The 24,159-nt window shown below is 40.4% G+C and overlaps 1 protein-coding gene and 1 long non-coding RNA gene across 7 annotated transcripts in view; both read right to left on the bottom strand.

Moving 5' to 3' along the window:
• AUTS2 (activator of transcription and developmental regulator AUTS2) overlaps nucleotides 1–24,159 on the bottom strand; it is a 1,062,127-nt gene that overhangs the window by 508,041 nt on the left and 529,927 nt on the right. The gene's annotated exons all lie outside the window — the stretch shown is intronic.
• Nucleotides 8,126–17,138, bottom strand: LOC145721520 (uncharacterized). Its single transcript, XR_014145250.1, has 3 exons — nucleotides 16,240–17,138; nucleotides 8,811–16,183; nucleotides 8,126–8,571 (listed from the first exon to the last, which is right to left on the bottom strand). It is a non-coding gene; the product is annotated as an uncharacterized LOC145721520 (long non-coding RNA).

Below are 24,159 nucleotides of genomic sequence, written 5' to 3'. Positions count from 1 at the left end.
CTTCAAGCCAGTCTTACACCCTTCAGGACCCATATCTTCCAACACTCTGCCCAGTTTACACATAAGATGAAATCTGTATACACTGGAAATTTGGGACGGGAAGGAGAATACTCGCAATTTGAGGTATGGGGAGGACTGAACAGTTCCAATGACGTAGGAACAGAACCGTTTAAATGCTACAGAGTAGAAAAACGTGCAAAGATCTTCCCAGGATACACAGCTCTAACACTGAAAGGCAGAAGTGCTAAAGACAACTGGGCTAGAATACAGGGATTCTGAGATTATTTGGTTTTTAATCTGTCAAACTCTCTATGGGCCACCTTGCAAGTTGCTATATTTAGCTCAGCAGATGACAATCAAAAGACAAGGAAAAGTCTATGATTTAAGCCAAGTTCTACTTTTCTATACAAAGACCTTACACAGACTATATCCTGTATAAAAGAATTCTAATGCCACCACCACATTTTATGAGCTTCTGACCTCTGACACTGAGGCTGAGATAGCAGTAATGAGATAGGTACAAAAAGTATTTTATCACCTTCAACATGAAAAATGACCACCATCTATACAACTGCTCAAGCCAGAAACCCAGGTGTCATCCTTGATGCCTCCCTTTTCCTCAAGTTCAATTGATCACAAGTCCTGTGCATGTCATCCCCAAAGAACTCTCAAATTAATCCACTTCTTACTATCTCCACTGCTACCCCCTCTCTCGCCTAGATTCTCGCAAAGCCTCCTTCTCCTAAATGGTCTCTCCAACCACTCTGTCAAACATTTCCCAAAACACACAGTGATGTTTTTCCAAGTACAAACAAATCTGTTTGAGTCAATACCTGACTAAAATCCTTCACTTCTCACTGCCCTTAGAATAGAATCTGACATTCCCTCTTCCTGTTGTGTAACCCTCAGGCTACTCTGCCTCCTGCCTTCTCCAGGATGCAAACAACTCCTCCCTATAGACACTGGGGCTTGACATACAATGTCCCTCCATGCCCCTCTCTTCACCTTGCTAAATCCTAGCCATGTTTCACCTCTCAGCTTAAACAACACTGCCCCGGGAGGGAGGTTTCCAAATGTCCAGACAAGGTGGAATCTTCCAGTTACTCTTTTTCAGACATCCCTGAACCTTTCACGTAACTCCGCCCTTAGGCAGCTCAAATTTGTAAAATGATCACCTTCCCATGCTAGGATGTCATCTCCATAAGGGAAGAGACCATCATGGTTTTGGTCACCATCAACATCCCCAAGCACCTACCACGGAATCTAACATACCACATGCCCAATACACTCTGCTGACTCACTGGCAAGGATTTAGAACACTATGTCCAAGGGTACCTCCTTTCGCTGATCCCACAGAAGGTGGGCAAAGAATCTAAGTTACTATGTGAGAACTTCTATGTTAGATATAACAGCAGGAACTTCTGTAAGTAAGAGGGCTCAAGAATATGCAGGAGCAAACTGAAAAGCGAAAGGATTCTAAGGACTTGGACAGCAATACCAACAACACAGACACCATTTAAAACTGATCCATAAACGTTGTTGTTTGTAGCCCTAGAAACTTCTGGGTATCACCTAAAGCTAAAGGAGTTTGTGTCTTTAGAATTCAGACTATGATTCAAAAGATAATCTAGAAATAATGTGAATACCACACTAGAGCCTTCTTTCTCAAGAACCATCATGTGGTTGTAAAGGCATAAAGCACTAATTCCAGAAAGCCACTATTACTTATACACATTAAGCCAAAGGTACAGATCCAAGGTATTGGAGTGACCATTCCAGAAACCTTCTACAGAACCGTGTCAGGAAAACCATGAATTTTCAAAAAGCTACCAGTGACATGCTACACATAATTTTTACACATTAGCCTACTGCTGCTGCCGGGGAGTATGTATTATTCAAACAGGGTGCACATTCAGTAATGGAAAGGGTGAGGGGAAATGCTGCCTTTAATTTTAATGTGCCTGGCATACTGGAAAAAAATTACTGGCATCTGTATGTGTATGACTGAGAGTTTTGTAGAACATGTGTTGTATGCAACACTGTTTATTATGAGTAAATGAAGCCAAAAGCTAGGTTGAAAATGAATGCTAAATTAAAAATTATATAAAATGGAGTGAAATGATTTAATTAACAGATTATAAGTGAAATGTTGCAGTGCAAGAATGAGCTTGGGAGAAAAGGGAAGAAAAAAACGTGGAAGGGTGGAAACCTGTCTTTTCCCTTTATTTCCTAAGAGATACTAATAGAGTCCACATGATGTTTGCCAGGTTTTAACCACAGGCTCTTCGACAGTCAATAAACTTGCTTAATTAAGTTACCAGTTTGGAGCACAGAGTTCGAAAGAAATCGCCTTCTGTTTTAAAGTAAAAGTGGAAGAAAACAAAATACAGGGGACTTTCTGAAAAATCTAGCTCATTATTTCAAAGGCCCTAGAAGTATAATTAGGTCCAGTCCTCTTCTGCGGGCCTCACACAGACCTTCCTGGAAGTGCAACGGTTACCTTCTGGAATGCAATGATACAAATATTTATTCATGACCAAATATCAAACACTGCGCCAGGCACACCTCCACCAGCTGTCTTTTTTCCTTATACACTGTCTGGTTTACCATTACGATGACTCTCTTAACTTTGAGGAGGTATTTGCTAAGGCTGTCCCAGGAAGACAAATCACAGAGCTAGAATTCACACTCAGACCTGTTGACTCTCAATAAAGCCCTCGCTATTTCTCCTCTACCATGCTGCCTCTTCCCAGGAGTCGTTAGAAAAGAAATGCAAGTATCCAAAGAAAACTGTTTCCCATTTTAAGAGACATCTCCTAAGGACCCACTCACTCCACAATGTATCACCACCAGAAACCTATCCCCAGTGAAGGCAACAAAGTATTTTCCTAAAGAACAAACTACGATTTGCATACATTAGTACTGTTCAAAGTTGAAGTGCATTTAAAATAGTCAACTTCTTGTATCGATTTTATAAGAATCTAGTTGTTCTTTATATGATCATATCTACTTACTTTTAAGACATGGATGATCCTATGAAAAGTGCCAAGTTTGAGGCATTTAGTTAACACAGTTGAAATTAACAAAGAGAAAAATGGAAAGGAAATAGACATAAAAACACTGAATTCCAAAAATAAAAATGACTTGAAGACACTTTCTCTTCCGTGTGCCTAAACAGACATTTTGCAAGATGCAGTGTTACAAGATCCAACCTACATTTTTTTTTTCCCAAAAGGGGATAAAAAAAGAGAGGAAGCAAATCAATGTTCTTTCATTCATTCATTCATTCATTCAGGGAGGGAGGGGCAGAGAGAGAGAGAATCCTAAACAGACTCCATGTCCAAGCACAGAGCCTGACACAGGGTTGGATCTCAGAACCTTGAGATGATGACCTAAAATCAAGAGTCGGACACTTAACTGACTGAGCCCACCAGGGGCCCCTCAATGTTCTCTTTTTTTTTTTTTAAGATTTTATTTATTTATTTGAGAGAGAGAGAATGAGAGAGAGCGAGTACATGAGAGGGGGGAGGGTCAGAGGGAGAAGCAGACTCCCCGCCGACAGCAGGGAGCCCGATGCGGGACTCGATCCCGGGACTCCAGGACCATGACCTGAGCCGAAGGCAGTCGCCTAACCAACTGAGCCACCCAGGCGCCCCTCAATGTTCTCTTTTTAAAGTAACTGATCCAGAGATTTTTTTTTTTTTTTTGCCAAGATTGTGTTGCTTTTGCCTACCAAAATAGGAACTAAGAATTTTTCTAACACAAAACAAATGCTGGAGTTTTCCAATTCTTTTTTTTTTTTTTTAAGATTTTATTTATTTATTTGAGAGAGAGAGAATGAGAGAGAGCACATGAGAGGGGGGAGGGTCAGAGGGAGAAGCAGGCTCCCTGCCGAGCAGGGAGCCCGATGCGGGACTCGATCCAGGGACTCCAGGATCATGACTTGAGCCGAAGGCAGTCGCTTAACCAACTGAGGCACCCAGGCGCCCTGGAGTTTTCCAATTCTTTAGGAATTTAATATGAGTGAAGAGAAATAAATCCAAGTGTTCCACATTGCATATGTTGTCTGAGGTAGGTAGCATGGAAGTATGCTAATCAATTCAGGAGCTTGGTCCCAGCCTCCCTACTAATGGAGCAGAGGGAAGAGGAAAAGAATTCAGACAGAGGCATAAGCCCTAACTATGAGCTGCTGAAACTGCTGAGCAGATGCCCAGAGTTCAGACGGCTGGAGCACTGACCTCTTTCCACACTGGAGGAAAAGTGCCACGCAGCAACTAGGTAAAACAACACAAGAGTTCAAGCAGGAGAAAATGATGGTATTTTTTGGTCTCCAGACTTAGCATCCATTCATCCCCTTTTGTCGACAACTCGGCAGTGCTCAGGTCCGGCCACCACAAAGCTAGCCTGGGGAAATAAGGCTTTTCACTTCCACTGAAAGGCCAGGCATGTGCCATGCTTGAAGACATAAGCTCTAGGTCTCGCTTGTTACTGACACTCATCAATTGACTGTCTCCAAAAATGTCTACTGAATGTGTTCTCTTTGTAATGCTCAGAATGGAGCTCGGTCACTTTGCAACAAAAGGTGGGGGTGGAGGGAGTGAGGGAGAAAGCTGCAGGAAGGGAAAAAAGAATAGTGAAAGGAAAGAAAGGAAGGAAAAACAAAGGGTTAACAAGATACACTTTTTATAAGTTTGTCTATAGGGGAAATAGATAGGATTTTCTCCCTTTAGCAATGCTAAGATGGTCTGGCATGCCTGAGAGTAAATCGATACTAAGCACAGTCCAGGCGAGACTGCCATCTTACATGGAGCACAACTGTATAAAATAGACACAAAAGACACATGATACTCTCTGAGGCCCCAGCAGCCCTAAAATATCCATCCCTGTCAGCTCATCTGACACTGACTTTCCCCGCTTCCCAGTCTTTTCTCTCTTACCCCTCCCCCAAGGCCCCAGCTTTCTGAGACTCACCGAGGAAGTGAAGAGATAACAAAACCTCTCAAGAAGGGTTTAGCTTGGGAATAAATCCTATGTTTGCCAGGAAATGATGTGTATAATAGGAAAATATAAGGATGAGCTTATAAGGACATGAACTTGGTTCTCAAGGAGCCCAACCAGAAGATTCTTAAAATGTTACTGTATGTGTTAAATGGACACTGGGTTTCCTGATTAGATCTTATCAGTTATTTCAAATGGCTTCTTTCTTATACCACTTGCTACCCTTTGCCTCTGCCAGAGCGCAGAGACAAAGGAAAAAGACAAAAGACCCTCTCTACCCCGTCTTGGCCCCTTCCAGAAGTATTCTTCAGAGCCATGAATCCACAGGGGCTTTTGAATTTAGATAACTTTTATGGTCAAAGCTAAAAACCTTTGCTGGTAATAGGAAATGTCATATGGAATCCACTGGGTAGTCATAATTTCCATTTATAAATAGAAAATATAAAGAGGGTGCCTTATCTGGGTGATTTAATACATGTCTCTGCTTATTACTGTTTTCAAAGTGCCTTTTGCACAAATCTGATTTCAACTGTGCAATAAAGATTCATTATTCTTTTACATAGCAGCCTTTGCATTTCTATGCAGGATCTAATTATGAAAATAGGAACTATTCTATAAACAGATGCTAATCGTGAAGGGAAAATGCTTTCATTTCAGAAAGAAGGTATTGCTAAAACTTGACTCAGAAAAGCGCTGCATCTGCACATAGAGTAAGGGGGTGGGGAGTGGGAAAGGTAAGAGGATGGCAAATTGTACTTTATTCTTGACAGAAGCCATGTGAGTATCACCAGGGGAAAGGTCCCTGGTAAATCACTCTAGAACTGAGGTCACAAACAAGAATGCACATTAATTCTTACACCCCCAATCTAATTTTCTGTTCCCACAGATTACTTAAAAAAGATGGTGTCCTCTATTTTCTTGCATTTTTGTTTTCCTTCAAAAAGCCCCATTACTTCCATAATGGGAGGGGGGATGGTTCCAAAAAGCAATACCAGAAAAAAAATGCTTCTCCTATTTGGGGCAAGGAGTTAAGCATCTAGTTTTGGGAAATAACTTAAAAAAAAAAAAAAAAGTACTAAAATAGACTACAGAGACCACCTGTAAGAGACACATCAGTACTAGGTTAATTTTTTGTTTCATTATTGGGTTATATTAAGGGTCAATATAAAGGTATAATTTCTAGTTAATAAACAATTATCTGTCCTAATCCTATTCAACCTCTCCACAGCACAGACACAGCTGACCATATCATACATCCTTGTTCATGAAACATCTTTTTCTATGTTTCGGTGACCTACTGCTTGTCTTCCATCACCAACTTCTCCTTCTCTGCCTTCTTCCCTGGGTCCTTCCTCTTGCCAGGCTGTATATGGGACTCTGCTCAGAGCCCTCTTGTTCCTTTACATTCTGTTCTCGGAGGACCCAGACCGTCCCATGGCTTTAAATCCCATCTATATGCTGATGACTCCTAAACTTCTAGCTCCAGCCTAGACATCTCCCTGGTATCCTAGAATCTTTTAACTGCCCAGTTGACCTCTTCTTTTGACTGTCAACTGGCATTTCTTTCATAACCTGTATCAAAACAAAATGATTCTCTGCTTCTCACTCTATAAATTCATCCCCATACAATCTTTCCCTCTATATAAACGACATCAGTCATCTGGCTGCTTGAGCTAAAAACCTGGAGGTCATTCTTGACTCCTCTTTTTCCTTTGCATCTCATCATATCCATTCTATCTTAAGTCCTGTGAAATCTGTATCCAAAATAAAGCCTACATGCAACCACTCAACATTTCACTGCTATAATCCGGCCTTAAGTTATCACTCTCTCTCTGACCCATGCAAGGTGATCTCCTAGCTTCCGCTTTGTGAGTACACAGTGCATTTCCCACACATCAGAGTATTTTTCTACTGTAAAAATTAGCATCACTCTCCAGTTTAAAACAATCCGAGGGCTTTCCACTGCAACCAGAATTCAAGCCAAATTTCTTCCTAGAGCCTTCAAGGGCTCTGACATGAATCATCCTCTTTTCTGTCTACTTTCTCCCCTTGAGATCTAGATCCTAGCCATACCAGCCTTCCTTCTGTCCCTCAAACTCAACAAGCTTGTTAGTGACTCAGGGGTTTTGTACTTGCTCATTCTTCTGCTTGGAACAGTTGCACCATCTCCCACTACCCTTCAAAAGGCCTCCCCGTCACTTAGCCCTTAACTCAGATTCTTAGCAACCATAATCTGTCCCACTACCCTAGCTCACCCTCTCCAGAGCCCCCCAAGTTTCCAAATTAATCATTTGCTTCTTCTTTATGTGTTTACTACCCATCTTTACCCTAGAATGTAAGCCCCTTGAGAACAGGCCTTTCCTCTTGTTCAGCACTATATTCCCAGCATAAAGAACAATGCCTGGCTCAGAGTGGATACTTGATAGAAATACTTTCCAACTGACTGACTGACTGAATTAACCCGAATTTGCCTATAACAACAAAACTACACACAGTTATTAAAAAAAAAAAAATTCGGGACGCCTGGGTGGCTCAGTTGGTTAAGCGGCTGCCTTCGGCCCGGGTCATGATCCCAGGGTCCTGGGATCGAGTCCCACATCAGGCTCTTTGCTCAGCAGGGAGCCTGCTTCTCCCTCTCTCTCCTTCTGCTTGTGCTCTCTCTGTCAAATAAACAAAATCTTAAAAAAAAAAAAAAAAAAAAATCCTTGGAATATTGCAACGCTAAAAAACAAAACAGTAAACCAACCAACCACCCTTAGAGTACTACAAGGCTGCAGTTTACTTTAGGTATTTAGTTAATTATCTAGTAATTTAATGGGGTAATCAGTGTGCATTTCCTGATTTGCTCCTTCAAGTTGTCAGTCACTGTGCCTAGTAGAAATAATGTTAAAATGATAAATGGAGTAATTTACTTCCAGTGTACCTTCTAAGTGAGTAATTTTAAAGAGAGTTGTCTAAAGCCATTTAACGGTATTAATGACCACTCCTTAAATTCGTACGTACTTACTTTGGAATTTCATGTTGGGATTTCTTAAATTAGGTAAAAGACGCATAACAAGAAAACAGGAGAAATGCATATACAAATATACACATGCTTTTTTAATTATAAAAGGGATGTATTAATAAATCATACATTCTAGGCAACAGTGTTAAATACTTTACATGCATTCATCTAACTGAATTCTCAAACATTATTATAAGGCATGTACCACTGGAATTACACTTGAGACAACTTAGGTTTATAAAGATTAAGGATAATCATGGTCAAAGTTATACAACAAGGAAATGGTGATGCTAGGATGGTCTGATTCTAAAGCCCATATTCTTATCCCTGTATCCTAGATTATAGTAGAAAGTAAATTCATTATCCTCTTATCCTTTATCATGTTTGAATCAGGCACAAACTAACGGGATCACTTTGTGCCAAAGAGCACACTCATATTCTCTCAAATAAGTCTAGATCTGGTAGGTGGCCCAATACCTAAATGAGGAGGACACTGCCAATGGGCACCTCGAGAAGGAGCTGGAGGCACACCAAGTGGGACCCCATGCAATCTCAACATAGAGATGTACCTCTCTTTTTTTTTTTTTTTTAAGATTTTATTTATTTATTTGACAGAGAATGAGAGAGAGAGCACATGAGAGGGAGGAGGGTCAGAGGGAGAAGCAGACTGCCTGCCGAGCAGGGAGCCTGATGCGGGACTCGATCCCGGGACTCGATCCCGGGACTCGATCCCGGGACTCCAGGATCATGACCCGAGCCGAAGGCAGTCGCTTAACCAACTGAGCCACCCAGGCGCCCCGAGATGTACCTCTCTTGAAGCCTGTTTTTTTGGCCATTACCCTTTAGAAAGCCTAAAGCAATCCTGGCTTCTACACACCTATACAAGACATCTGGCTCCTGGTAAACTATTAATGATAGAATGCCATGCTATAAACCTTATTTGGAAGATCTTAAAAGAACAAAGCCTTCACTAATGACATTTTAATGAGGAAATGCATAGGCTAATTACTGTAATCTTCCGCTGGTCTATAAAAAGCCTACACCCAAGTGATGTAAATATCTGCTGACTCAGATTGTACTGACAAGATTTCGTTTTATCTTTTAAATCATGGAGGGAAACAAAGGGAAAAAAAGAGGAGGAAAAAACCACCTCAATCTCCAGCTACAGAATGCCATCTAAGAAGAGGATTGACAGGGAGCACTCAGGGCAAGATAAATGTTTTTTCAGTGGGTATTTACTCAAGTCCCAAACTGATAGTTTAGTAGTGCATAAATCTGGCACAATCACTTGGCTAATGAAACAGACTGAGCAACACCGACACCACATGACGGTACTACATTTTGAGGTAAGGAACAGTGTAGGCCTGGAAAACAGACAAGCCTGCCAGCATCCTGTATTTCTATCATGTAAGTATATTCACATACATTATATCATTTTACTGTGGGTGGCAGGTAGGACACTGGCTAGTAAGCATTCGTGGAAGCTAGAAATATCCCAGGTTCCTTACTTAGGAAGCTGAGAAATCATCATGGGCAGTGGTCACAGACTTTATGATTTTAAACCAGTTTTTCTTATTAGGGTTTCATTCATATCCTTTCTCTCAATTCCCAGTAGTCTATACTTATGGAAGAAAACAGAGGCAACAATACAATAGCAATAAAACACTAGAAAAAAACAGATGGATAGCTATGTACGTCTCTCCATATCTCCGTGTCTCTAATATCTCCCTTCCATGCCTGTCCTGACCTTTTCCTGGCTTGACTTATCATCACACATACACACACATGCTAGGAAGTCTCCATCTCCAAGATGCAAAATATTTTAGGAAATCATATTAGAATGTGGTCATGAAAAACCAGACTGAATATGAGCTAATGTGCGTAATGGGGGGAAAATAACATGGACAGAGGAGTTAGAAGAATAGCTCTAATACCAATTAATTAGCCATATGTCCTACAGCGAGTCACTTAACCTCACAGATACAAGTTTTCTCCTCTGCAAATTAGGAGCTTGGAACAGATGGCTTTTAGAGTTTATTGTTCTGAAGCTAATATTTTAAAATTCTATGATTCTAGCACACATCCAGTTCAAGATACGAATTACTCTTTAGGCCCACCTCTTCCAAGAAGTCTTCCCTGATACAGTTAGCAGAAATTAATCTTTCCCTCCTTTTCCCCTTATTCTACTGTGTCCATATCACTCTGTAGCAATCAAGAGTCAAAGGCCAGAGTGCAAATCCTAACCCCTTGTTAGCTTTGTGGCCTTAGGTAAATGACTAAGCTATCTGACCCTCAGTTTCCTAAATTATCAAATGCTGACAATAATAGTACATACACCTCACGGGATTACTAAGAGAGCTAAATGACATAATGTATGCAGGGTAATTAGAATAGTGCTTATCACTTACGTGCTGAATGAATGTAAGGTAATTAGAATAGTGCTTATCACTTACGTGCTGAATGAATGTAAACAACAGTTGTAACTGTTGTTTGTAGCTGAGTTCACCCAGCCTCCAATAAGCTTCTATATTCCCCAATGTCTCTGTATCATACCTCTTCTTTACCTTCGGTGATTTACAAAGTTTCAAAGAAGGCTACTTTGATGACCCAGCAGCTCAAAATCTTAGGAGCTAGGAAAACATGTATCAAAGTGATCTTGGTTCAAGGGTGCATTCATTTTTGTGTATGCCTGTCTCACCCACCAAATCATAAGCCCTTGACAGGAATGAATGGTAACTTGTTCATCTCTTTCCCTCCCACTTGGCACCTAAAAGGTGCTCAACAAATCTACTGATTGTGAACGTGGAGGGTGCGCACCAGAAATTACCTGGTTTTACCACCAGATGATGGTTGTAGACGTCTAAACACTGAGAAGCTGGGGTCTGCTGCTTACATAATGTTCTGATTCATTCCATCAATGTTCAGCAAATATTCGCTGAGTCTCTACTATGCGTTAGGCCCACGACAGACCAGGGCCTTCTAGGGCATAGCACACTGACAATACACCTAACTTCACCCTCACAGAGCCTACAGACCAGTGGAGACGACACACACTGTGTCATTACGAAGACAGCTGATCAGAAACATGATCAGCATTACAAAGGAAGTCTGGGTCGTGATAAAAGAAAAAGATTTTATCTAATGTGATAAAAGAAAAAAAAAAGCACAAAATAATGCTGATATTTATTAGGAATACCTAGCTGTGAATTCTGGGGTGAAACCAGGTGATAGGCACAGCCACCAAACTGAAATAATCTGCTTTATTTGCTAGAGACAAAATTAAAATGTTAAAGTATTAGCCTTGATTTCTGTAAGTTTAGAGTATCTAAAATAATAAGTGCACCCATAGGAGGCAGAATATGGAAACACAATTACTACGGTATATATGTAGATCTTTCATTCCCTTAGACCACAAGGATAATATTTAATCTCGAGGATAGGGAAATTTCATACATCAGTTCAACATTTATTGGTTACCAGGTGCTTACGATAGGTCCTGGGGATAAAGTGATAAATAGAAGGCTCCTGCCTCTCAAGAGTATGCATTGCAGTGGGGGAAAACAATTAACCAACAGGAATCCTAACAGGACTAAAACCTTTAAATTTAACTTCTCTTAACTATCTACAAATCTATTCTGCTATACAGTGCCCCTTACTGAGCCACAGAGCACCCTATTACTTTTGAGGAAATCTACACAGACACTTCCTCTCTCTCTGTCTCCGTCTCTCTTGGCTAACAGTGAATAATGGAAAAATGGATGATTATTATTATTATGATGGCAAAAACTGGCCCTATTACTTGATCCATTTTTTCATGGAATTCTAAAGAAAATGAGCTCCTGGAGGGAATAGACCTCATCTCTCTATCCCTGCAGTTCTACTAAAAACATCTAGGCATGCAAACTGATGCTTACAACGTGGGAATACAGAAGTGAAGCCTCCGGTGTAAAATACTGAACATAATTTTCCCCTAAAGATACCCAAAAACATACATTTATAATTCTGAAAATATGAACCAAGGATAAAACATTTCAGTTTGTACAAACTGCAATATATTCTTCCTTGGGGTCTGGGTGCCACCATCTAGCATCAATTAGGAGAAATTGTTAAAAAAAAAATAAAAACTTCAATGAGGAAAAATAACTGGTGTTATTTAAAAATGTTCTGTACAGGTGTGTGGATGTCTATGCATATGTATCAAACAGAGAGAAAGCATTGTACAGTGACGCAGAAGGAGAAGGAATGCGTGCACGTGTGCATGAGCCTGGAGTAGAAAGAATTTCAGCAATTATTTTGTCCAGTTCCCTCTTTTTTCTAAGAAAACTGATGCTGAAAGTGGCTTATTTGCTGCTCAAGAGCTAATAGCTAACAGGTAGCAGAGGTGGAGATAAGTTTTTTTCACATATAACCAATGGTGTATGTGTACACATAAAGTATCTGGCACATGGAAGAGTATTTAATTAGCAGTCATTTCACTGTATTCTTGATATTAGCCATAACTATTGTTATGTACGCTGAATGTAAAGACGGTTTCTGAAACCTTTTCCCCAAGAGTACAATAATCATTATCTGAGCTTTGGGCTTGCTATCACTGTACATTTTCTGACCTCAAAAGATATGCAGTCAGGTGAACATTAATAGTACCTGAACTAATGCCCACAAAAAGTTTGCCTATCTGTGTGTCTGGATGGGAAAAGGCAAGTCTGCTTCTATTTGCTGATTTCAACTTCTTCCTTTAAAATGAAAGTAAATACATGAGAATGATGTTTTATTTAAGAACCTAATTCCAGACACATCAATGCATTAATACATGTCCCTACAGATGCTGCCATTACTGATCAAATCTGAATTATTTTCCGTCAGCTGCTGCAACCAGATATCCAGATGCCTGGAGAATAGCATAGTGCGAGATGGTTCTGAGGTGACATGCTCTGAATCCTTCCCGTGCCAGATGAAATTTAATTATATCCATTGTTTTTATTATTCAAAATATATTGACAGTCCATCTACTCAGCAAGAAATTCCCCTCTAGTTTATTCAGTATGGCTTTTATGCTAAGAGAAAGGCGGCGTGGGCAGGGGTGTAGCTCCCTCCCTCACCCCCACAAGGAGATACGAGTCCGCTGAAGCCCAGTTGATTTCCCCAGCCCAATTATTTCATTGTGCACTCTCCTCCTCAACAGCACTCCTCACCTAGGGACATAGTCTGCCTAAACACCGCACACTTAATGGAGTCCCCGAAGCTGTCTCAATTTCATCGCTTCTAACTAATAGGCTGTGATACTTTCTCCCCAAACAGATCAAGCTCTTCTCTCACTCCACATCCTCCTCCTACAGAAAAGGAAAGGGTGGGGGGGCATCACTCTGATGAAAGAGCGCATTCATTCCTGCTGCCGCACCTTCATTACTGCCTAATACAGTGTTTCTTAGGGGCACAACAACCTCACTTAATCCAATCTAGGAGCTTCTTTTTTCCAGATAATGACAATAATAGGTGTTTCCTCATTACTGTTAGTAGTAACAATGAACAGCAGGAATCTACACATTTTGCAGTAGTTAGCAGGCAGACAAGCCAAGTTTTGCTTTCCTTGAAAGACCTCTAAAACTGATTGCCCAGAGAATATTTTAGGATTGAGAGAGAAAATAAGGAAGGAAGAGGAAAATGTAGCTTTCCTGAAACTCATTAAGGTCTTTGGGATATGTTCCTTGAGGTCAAAGATTTCAAAATTCTCCCACTCTTTCTTCCACTTTTCAGGAGTAGATTTAGTGTTAGTATTAAAAGGGTCACTCTTATTCTGACTTGGATTTATGTCTTGAAAATGAGTCTGATTTCCAGGGGTAGGCATCACTGTATCAAAAGGCCTCACTTTATCTCCCCATGGAGAGATCTCATTTATGTTTTTCTTAATCCTTAGCACCTACGTTAATAGCTGTGTCTTACTGAGATCAATCAAAAATATAAGCATTTTGGGGAAGGACTTTAGAGGAAGAGTCTACTTGCTTTTTTCAAGACTAATTTCTTTAAAAAGACTGCACATACTTTAAGATAGCATTCCTGCCATCTTCCAGGGTCATACCCAGGTGAAGATTTCAAGAAAAACTATCAGAAACTAGGTCCAAAAGCAGGCCGAAGAAATACTATAGCTATTTCCTGAAATGTGACACCTCCTGTCCCCCCAGGGAAAATTTCGGTGCTGCCAGAGATAAGGCCTCTTAGGTAATGTGGAAAAGAATCAAAATGGTTAATTCAAATGTCTCTAACACAGTGCTAGAACTCAGCAGCTCTCTTCTTAAAGCAAGACACAGCAGTAACATTTAATTACATTTGACATTTAGCTTCAGGTTCCATTAAGCCATCCTAAATTACCTTTTGGGTCAAAACAGATCTGGATTTTCTCACTGAAGACAGTTACTATTATCTTCAAAGTTAACATCCCTGACTGGCTTGGGATGGGAGAGATAGCAAACACAGAGTAATGAACTCTAGAAAGCATCCAGACAGTCCCTCAAGCAAATAAAGTCCCCTCTCTCGTTGTGGCCCCTGCCCAGAGGTTTGTGACCATCCTAACTGTGGTCAATATTTCCTGGACAAGCACACGGGTCACATTCAGTCCAAAAGGTACCTAAAGTGGACTGTGGAAAAACAAGGGGGGTGGTCTTCTGGTCAAGCTATTTATTCTGTTTACATTCACCAAGTTACAAACTTATACTGACACTTCCCAGGTTCAACAGATATTGTCATCATTTTCTAAGAATGATGACAGATATCGGTAAATCAGGGACCAAAGAGAAGAAAGTGCTTTGGATATTAAACGCAGAGATGAAGAAGCCTAGAACTAACTGAATTCATTATGCCTAGCAATATTCTTCACAGACAAGAAAGAAATCATAAGCATACACAGGAAAATAATGAAAGATTATTAAAGTGAATTCTAGGTTGGATCTGAGATTTAAATAACCCTGACAGTAGGTTATATGAATCAGTGCACTTTCTTCCCCAGAAGCAAACCTATCTGAAACAGTCAGTGGCTACCAGGGGCCTGTCTGCTTTATCATGTTAGAAAATTACGTTGGGTGAGATTAACCTGAATAGTGCCCTCTACAGGGATTAACATTTTTCTGACTCTTCTTCCCAGTGGTTGGCATTTTTGTCTTGTTGCAGAAGTCAAAGATCTTTCTAAAAGGCTCTTCATTCAGGCTCTGAAATCAGATGGCTGGCGCCTGGATCTCAGTTCTGTTGTTTATGAGCTATGTGACTTTGAGCAAGTTATTTACCTCGCTGAACCTCAACATTTGTACCATAAAATGAGGATACAATTTAGAAAGCAGTGGTGTGGTTGAAATGGTGAAATAGACAAACCACGAGAGACTATGGACTCTGAGAAACAAACTGAGGGTTCTAGAGGTGAGGGGGGTGGGGGGATGGGTTAGCCTGGTGATGGGTATTAAGGAGGGCACACACTGCATGGAGCACTGGGTGTTATACGCAAACAATGGATCATGGAACACTACATCAGAAAATAATGATGTAATGTATGGTGATTAATATGATAAAAAAAAAAAGAAAGAAATGATGCATAGAAAGTATTAGCACTGTGGCCGGAACGGAGTAAGGACTCATTAGGTTAGCTTCTATTAGTCTTCATGTGTGAGACCTACATCTGTCTGCATCTGTTGGCATTTTTTACTTCACTGACATAATCATTGCTCATTAGTGTCTTCAAAAGCAGTTCTTTTCCCTCATTATATCTGATATGATGTGAACACATTTTTAGATCATGTCAAGAAACCAAGAAGGGCTCAGGGTTCTGTAGGTTTTTGACTCTGTCAAGGGAGGCTGCCATCAGACTTTAAAAACAACAGACTTGGCATTACAACAGTAGGTCTAGATGTAGTCAGGCTTGGTCCAAATGGAAGACAAAGGTAGTGAGATGCCATCTGTAAGTACGACTATGGACTAGAAGAATCCCACTGGATTGATGGCATTCTCATCATTTGGCTTTCTTCCTCTCCTCTCTGACCACGTACTGGCTTTCTCAGATGGCCGCTAATATCTTTCTAATGGTAGTTTTGCTAGGGTTCAAGTCATGCTCGCTTTTTGCCTGTGGGCCAGAACTCTCAAGCTCACACAGAAGATGATAACGAATACAAGGAGCCTCCCTTTAACACCCTGATCGCCCCTCTGTGTCATTTTGCTCCCTAAATTAGAATTTCATCTGCCCACATTCCATTTGGAACATCAGCAGTCTCTGGAGGTAGTGCCTTTAGAGTTTCTTTATGCTTTCAGCTTTCAGTCTGCTGCAGTGTGACATGTTCAGAGCAATAAGGATTTTCCCAACTCTACACTGACAAGTAAGAAGTGAGAGTTTAAACATGCTGAAGGTAATTAGCACTAAGGCCTCATACAGTCAAGTTCATCTTAGCGGGCATGACAAAGTGGCAGCTTCTATCCTACACTCTCACTGAGTTCCATGGCTTCCTCTCAGCCTCTCATTTTCTACATCTGTGTTGAGTTAGTAGAGCTTTCCAATTAGCAAACTTCTATTTAATACAGACTTTGTTTGCTCAAGATATATCAGAAGTGACTTGAAAGGAGTAGCATAAACCTTTCATTTCATTTGGCAAATTTACAGCAATGAACTCGAAATCAATATTCTATTTGTCAGAATTAGAAGGCCCACACTGAATTTATGCATTCCCTGAGAAATCTTGTAAGAGACAAGGATCTTTTTTCCCTTTGATGGCAAAAGTCTAATCAATAAAAGAGACACTCTTCCTAACAGAAAGAAAGGAAGGAACACAGGATTTTTTTTTAGCACCTGCTATAAACTCCGTAAAAGGCCACTGCCCCCACGACTTCATTTAATCTTCCCAAGATTACTCTGAGGAAGGGATTACCAGTCCCACTTTTACAGTGAGAGTACAGTTAAAGTTAAATGACTTGCTGAAAAGCCCACAGTTAAAGCAAATGTTTTAAAATCTCAGTGTGTAAGGGGTGTCTGGCTGGCTCAGTTGGAGGAGCATGCAACTCTTTATCTCAGGATCAGGAGTTTGAGCCCCACTTTGGGTATAGAGATTACTTCATTTTATTTTATTTTTTAAAGATTTTATTTATTTATTTGACAGAGAGAGACACAGCGAGAAGGGAACACAAGCAGGGGGAGTGGGAAAGGGAGAAGCAGGCTGCCCGCGGAGCAGGGAGCCCGATGTGGGGCTCGATCCCAGGACCCTGGGATCATGACCTGAGCTGAAGGCAGACGCTTAACGACTGAGCCACCCAGGCGCCCCTGAAATTACTTTAAAATAAATAAATAAACTTAAAAATATACAATCTAGACATGTAAACCCAATTACCACTTCCTTTGCCTATTCTTATATTAAAAAAACTATTTACAATTAAGTTGGGACAATTAAAATGGTTACAAATTATCTTGTATTTTCATGGGAGACAAGAACACATGCAGCATGAAACTGAATAAATCTGTTAATTATCTTATGACTGTACTATGAATCAAGAAAAAAATGACAAAATAAGCCACTCTCAACTATACAATGCATGTTCCTGGAATGCATGACTATGAAATAAGATATGAAGGGTGTTAATTTGATATATAAACAAAAACTTGGGCTTGTGTTACCAGCTTTCACATCACTAGGAAAGCAGTGGATCACATTATGGAAGCATCATAAATAACGTGACATTATCACCGTACTACCAAAAAGCACAATATCTGTATCCAATTCAATAAGGCTTCAATATGCTGTAATTAAACCAAATGCTTGAGAAATATGCTGTGTTGATGCTTCTGGAAAGAACAGATCATCTAATCTCAAGGGTATATATTCCCTTACAGACACGTTTCACAGTATTTCAACAGAAAACATGATACATGGAACAAAGTGTGAAACGGTTAAACATACAAGAATGAAAAGACTATGGTGGAAATGCTCACGGTCTTCAGTTCTGTGCTAAATTACAAGCAGTGAGAGATTACATAAGAGTGTGCATCCTGTAAGTCCTTGAGTAAACTTCTGTTCCTTTGTAAGCATGAAAAAGGCTATGTTGGGTTAAACAGAATTCAAACAACATCCATAAAAAGAAAAGTAACACAATTGGCAACCCAAGGCTCCAGCAGATGCCCACTTCCCCAGTAATCACCTCCAATGAGACTTAGGGAACTAAAGCTCCATGACAATACACTGTATAATGAGAGCTAATCTTATTACTGGAAAATGGTAACTAGAACTCAGCTCAGTCCAGCCTGTGAGACTGACATCCCCACCGTCAGAATTTGGTTCAGCAAAAACCATGCATCAGTGAGGAAATTTGTGAAATGATCGCTGAGTAAGCAATAGACAATTAAGGAATTTAAAACAGCTGCTAGGAGATGAGACATGCCAACTGGCAGGAAAAAGACAGTTTTAATACTAATGATCATATTTAAAAGAAAACAAGAGTACCCCCTTTTGTCCTTAATGTACAGTATTTCTCATTCCATTCAAATGTCCACCTTGGCAAAAGAAAATCCATGAGGCATTACCTAGCAAAGGTTTTAATTTGATTAAATACCAATCAACACTCATTATCATATCTTTGGCTAAAGCCTCAGGCCTGGTAGAAAGTGCGAAGGGAAATGATAGCAGGAAAAGGGTGCCAAGCTGGAAAAGCAATATTCCTTCTTATTGTGATTTTTATTAGGTGCATAACAAACATTTTGCTCTGTAGTCTCTTGTGCTCAGAGGTGATCTAGAACTCACAATGTAAACATTCTGAAGAATATTAAGCATCGTGAGCAATTCAGCTATTATTCATCCTTAACATGCTCCACTCCAAACCACAATTAGCACTGGATCAGGACCAAATAACTCCTTCATGCTGACACACACTGTCCCTGCAGAAGGTGGCTTCACCAAACGGGTAACAAGTGGATAACAGCACACTCAGTGTGGCTAGGGGTCAGCACTTTCAAAATACAAAGCTGAGAGATCAGGAGATCTGCCATGTCAGAATTCTTCTCCCTCACCCAATACCAAGAAATGAGTAAAAGGAGCTCTGAGGGTGCTCGAGAGAGGCTGAGCAACTGTGAAGTGCCAAGAACCCTGCATACATCAGCTCATTTAATATCTCACAGCTGTGTTTGTACCCATCTTACAGATAACAGAAACTGAGACCCAAGCAGGCAAAATAGCCTTTCAGAAAGATATATTGATTATCCCCCAAACGGTATCATGGGCATTAATCTGGCTTCAAACCTTACGTGCTCAAGAACCTCTCCTTCTTAAGGAAACTGGCAATCAAACATTTCCTGGCCAAAATTCAGTACCCCGGCAGGGAATCTGGCTCACATACAGCAAAAAAATTACAATCCCAGTTTTCCTCTTCTGGGATTTCTTGTCCTCTTTCTCAAATCCCGTATTTATCAAGTCTTGGCTATTGGATGCCCCCTTCAGTTTTTGATTCACATCATTTTGCTTCATTATTATCTAATTAGAACTGCTGTAGGGTCATTTACAGGCACATTCTGCTGAGAAATGAGGTGTGGGCTTGTGCAGGCAGCTCTCCTTTTGCAGCACTGACATCATCTTTGGAGTGTACTGCTCATGGTCCTTCTTTCATCAGTTACCCTGGGTAATCACCGATACTGAGCAATCCTGGCTCTTCTTGCTACAATTCTTAATGTTTTCTGGAAATTTCTGGCTTACTCAAAATTTCCTACAGGTACCTTTCCTTTCCTACAGATAAAGAGAAATATCCCTCTAGACTTGTAGACAACTGGTTTATAAAGGAAAAAGAACATCCATTTATGTCCACAGGCTAGCAAATGGTGGAATTCCCTAGCAACAGAATGCACAGTTCATATTTAGAGTATGCTCCTGAACCTCGTACAAAGTTCTTAAGAAAATTTTAAAGAAGCCCTCATCATCCTCCAGACTCATGATACCGTCACGGAACACTACAGTTTTCTTCAAGCTCATACCTGATGAGCGGCTGATTTCAGACAGGCTCACAGCTAACCCAACCAACTTGCACTCTCCTGATGGAGATTTTCCCTCCCTTTGCTCCTTAGCATATATCTTTCTTCACCTCTCTCCAATCTCCCCCACCCGCCCCCCCAGGGAGATGGCGTCACACTTACCCTCTCCCTGATCTCAGAGCACCATCAACCTCTGCAGCCTCTGGGCCCCTCCCAGGGCACTGGCCCTCCTCTTCCTCCTCAAAGACCCTCTCTAAAATACTTGGCCTTTCAGCCTGGCTCTTACTCAGACAGCAGTTGTGGAATCATAAAATCCTACTCTCAATAAAACAAAGGTGTGCGTGTTTTACTCCTCTCCATTTAGAAGCACTAAGCAAGTGCCTGGCACATACCAGCACTTGATAATTGTCAGTGCATCACCATTACTAAGGAATGTGATGGGATAGGGAAGTAAATGCAACATTTATCACCTGTTAACTGATTCTGGGGGTTTTAATAGGACTTGTTTTTCAAAAACCTGGATTTTATCAAGTGAATTATTATATGCTCAAGGCTTTAGACCCTTCCCTTTACTAGATAAACAGGAAAGTCGTTCTGGCAGGAGAAATGATGAGCCAATGGTGCTGATCTCCATTCATATTACAAAGATATCTCCGAGTTACCTGGCACAAGACTCGCAACTTTTTTTCTGATGTGATTTCAAAACAAGGCCAGTTGAGCATGTCTGACGATCTATATTGTTCTTCCTCTCATTACTGCACATTCTGATTCTTAGATGTTTAATATAAACAGAATACTGCTTTGAAATGCATGCAGCCTAAGAATCCATTAACTTTAATAAGTACAGATAATTTTAATGTCAGAATTAGTAGTAGCTGTGGCAAAGCTTCCCTCGTGGAAAATCAAGGCTGGAATTACTGCTTTACCATAGTCTCATTTTTCACAAGATGGCCTCTTAATCAAAGAGGAAAGACTTGGCCAAATGAATATTTAAGCACATTCCAGTCTACGTGCACCTGAAAGACAAATCTTAAGGGAAAAAGATTCATGTAAACATCTCAATCAGAAGCCAAGATAAAAGGGGGTGCCTGGGTGGATCAGTCGGTTAAGCATACGATTCTCATTTTAGCTCAGGTCACGATCTCAGGGTTGTGAGATCAAGCCCTACGCCAGGCGTGGAACCTGCTTAAGACGGTCTCTCTCCCTCTGTACCCCACCTCTAAAAAAACAGAAGCCAAGATAAAATCATTTTTAATAGGTAATTGTCTTAGTTTCTTTCCTTATGTCCATATGATCTCAAAGATAAATATATGTATATGTCTTAGGTCAAGTACAGAGTGATCATGTTTCCTTAAGTGATCATGTTTCCTTAAAGTTATCCTAAATACCACAGGCAATACAAACACTATTCTTAAAACTACAGCTATTCTGAAACTATAAACTTCCCCTAAAAACCACACAGATACTTGCATATGTGACTACCATGTTGAGATCAGAACATTACAGATAAAATGGAGTGGAACTTTGTCACTGTCACTAGTTATATTCTCAAGTCCATATCTTTTTTAAAACTCTTTGGAATGACTTTCCTACTGATATCCTATTAATTCATTAAATTCATTGTCAAGTTGAAGTAAGATCTGCGAAGGCAGTATATAGATTAGTGGTTTACAGAGGCGGAACACCTGAGTTTAAATCCTGATTCTACCGCTCATTAGCTGCAAGACTTTGAGCAGGTTACTTAACCTCTGCTGTCTCAGTTTCCTTATCTGGAAAACAGGGATAATAAAAGTACCTACAACTCACAGAATTGCTCTAAGGATTAAATAAAGTTATTAAAATTGCACATTTTAAGTGTGGTATGAGTATCAGAAATCATTACATTATTATCATCATCTGTCTTTGCTAGGCTAGGCAACATGTCTTCGTTCAGAAATGGCAGAAAGCAACAAATATAAGCAAAAAGACAAACTATAACAACAACCAACACTGTACTCGCACACGAAAACAATTTCACAAGAATAAAAAGACCTTCATCCTACACAGAAGAGGCCTTATCAAACCCTCCTAAAGTTTCTTATTTGAGCCAATAAACCACAAGGGAACAGCGTGTGGTCTATAGGCTCAGTCATCAGCCAATGATGAATGCCTCCTGGATGGCTTCTGAGGGAAAAACTGTAGAAAACAGATTCCTTAAACCAACTCGTGTAAAGTTTTTCTTGGCTTTTAAACATAAAGACAACTTCTTTAGGGTTTTTACACATCATGCCCAAACTCCCTTAAAACATAATCCCATTAGGAATAGCTCTATCAATGATAAACTTCAATTCTGATTAGGCTCCAAGCCACAGAGAATTTACCTTCTGCAACCAGGAATGCCAAAATTTCATCCTGATAGGGGGGCCCAATCCATACCAAAATATCTCCTCCTTCAAAGTGGACCGTATTTCTTTTGGAAATCCTCATTCCTAAAACAACATTTATCGCTTTCATGTAAAATTTTAATAATACAACATATTTTTCCTCAATAACGTCTAGATCAAGATGCCCCACTCTCATCCCGTTCCCACAGCCAGCAGGGGCTCCGCACCCCATACCACTAGCAATGACCTATTCCAAGAATAATGTGAAACATACAGGTATGAATCAGCTCTTATGGTTCTTTTTTTTTTTTCTTAAGATTTCATTTATTTATTTGACAGAGAGAGCGCACAAGCAGGAGGAGAGGCAGAGGCAGAGAGAGAAGCAGACTCCCCACTGAGCAGGGACCGGATGTGGGCCTTGATTCCAGGACCCTGGGATCAGGACAGGCTTGGCGGCTATCTGCTGTGTGCCCAAAGGCAGCCGCTTAACCGACTGAGCCACCCCGGCACCCCAGCTCTTGTGGTTCTTTGATTCCACATACGGAAAGACATGAAGGTCCAAAGTACAAAGGCTTGAGTCTAACTTGCTAATATTTCTAAAAAGTTCATCCCAATAGGATCTCCAAAAGTAGAATGAAGTATCTTCATGACTGATTTTCAACCCTAAATGGCCACACTTTAGCCCTCCTTTCTCTGCAAGCCACAATTCAATAATCCATTCAATCTTTAGATCATGTAACGCATGTCCTTCTGCCATCACAAAAAGTAAGACAAGTGGCCTTGCACACCAGAAAAGACTTCAAAGGGGCTTGATTTTATTATGAATTATTGTCAGAAAAAGTAACTTAATGTCATCTGGGCCCAAACCCAAACTTCGACTTTTAGACCTGAAATTATTTGCTGTCCCTGATGGATTAAGAAAGTGTCAACAGGGTTGAAATGAATGCCCACACAACACTTAGTGACTACCAATTCATGAAGGGTCTACTATGTACAACCCTTTGCTAAACAAGGGGGATACAAAGATAAGTAAAATATTACTTCAAGAAGTTTAAAATCTAATGGAGGAGACAGATACATAAATAACTATAATGGAAGGTATGAGACAGGTATTTCAAAAGCATCTATAATCATATATGGTGGGAGACACATGGATCTCACTTTCATGTATGAATTATAATAAAGATGAACAGTTTTGGAGGAAATACAGATTATGTCAAAGTATAGGTTTGAAAGAAAGGAAGCACCCCCAAAAATCTGTTTAAGCATCTAACTCAGTTACAAACAAAAAAAAAATTCAATATTGTAAGAAAAGGACCTTCCCTGGGTTGTTTCCTCGGATGCACACCTCTAACTTCTAGAAGATAAAGACACTGGGGTGCATCTTGTCTACAGCCACTAGATCAATACAAGGGAATCTTTTCTTCTTTGGTATCAGACAGCTTTTGGACCAAAATAGTTGGAAAAGCCTCAAACCTTAAACAGGCAAAACTTTGTCAAGAAAAAGAGAGTTATATGTAAGATCCTTTGCTTCATTTACTTTTTCATCATTCAAAAAATACATATCGACCATACACGAGGTCAGGCCTTGTCCTAAAACCTGGGAATACAAGCAAGAACATGTCCAACTAGATTGTCTCTCTAGTGGGAGAGACACACAATCTGCAAAGGCTTAGCCAGAAGGAAAAAGATGGGACACCTCAGTTCCAGAAAGAAATGGAAGGTCAGAAGAAGAAATTCTCATTCCTGGGGGCGGGTGGTCCAGGAAGCCTTCCCTAGCTCCAGTACAGGCTTTCTCTCTAGTTGCGGCACTTGCCTTC

Source organism: Leptonychotes weddellii, chromosome 5 (assembly GCF_054177405.1).
Source record: "Leptonychotes weddellii isolate Sample4059 chromosome 5, ASM5417740v2, whole genome shotgun sequence".
In the NCBI taxonomy this organism is placed as follows: domain Eukaryota; kingdom Metazoa; phylum Chordata; class Mammalia; order Carnivora; family Phocidae; genus Leptonychotes; species Leptonychotes weddellii.
This window is presented reverse-complemented; position numbering and strand designations above follow the sequence as displayed.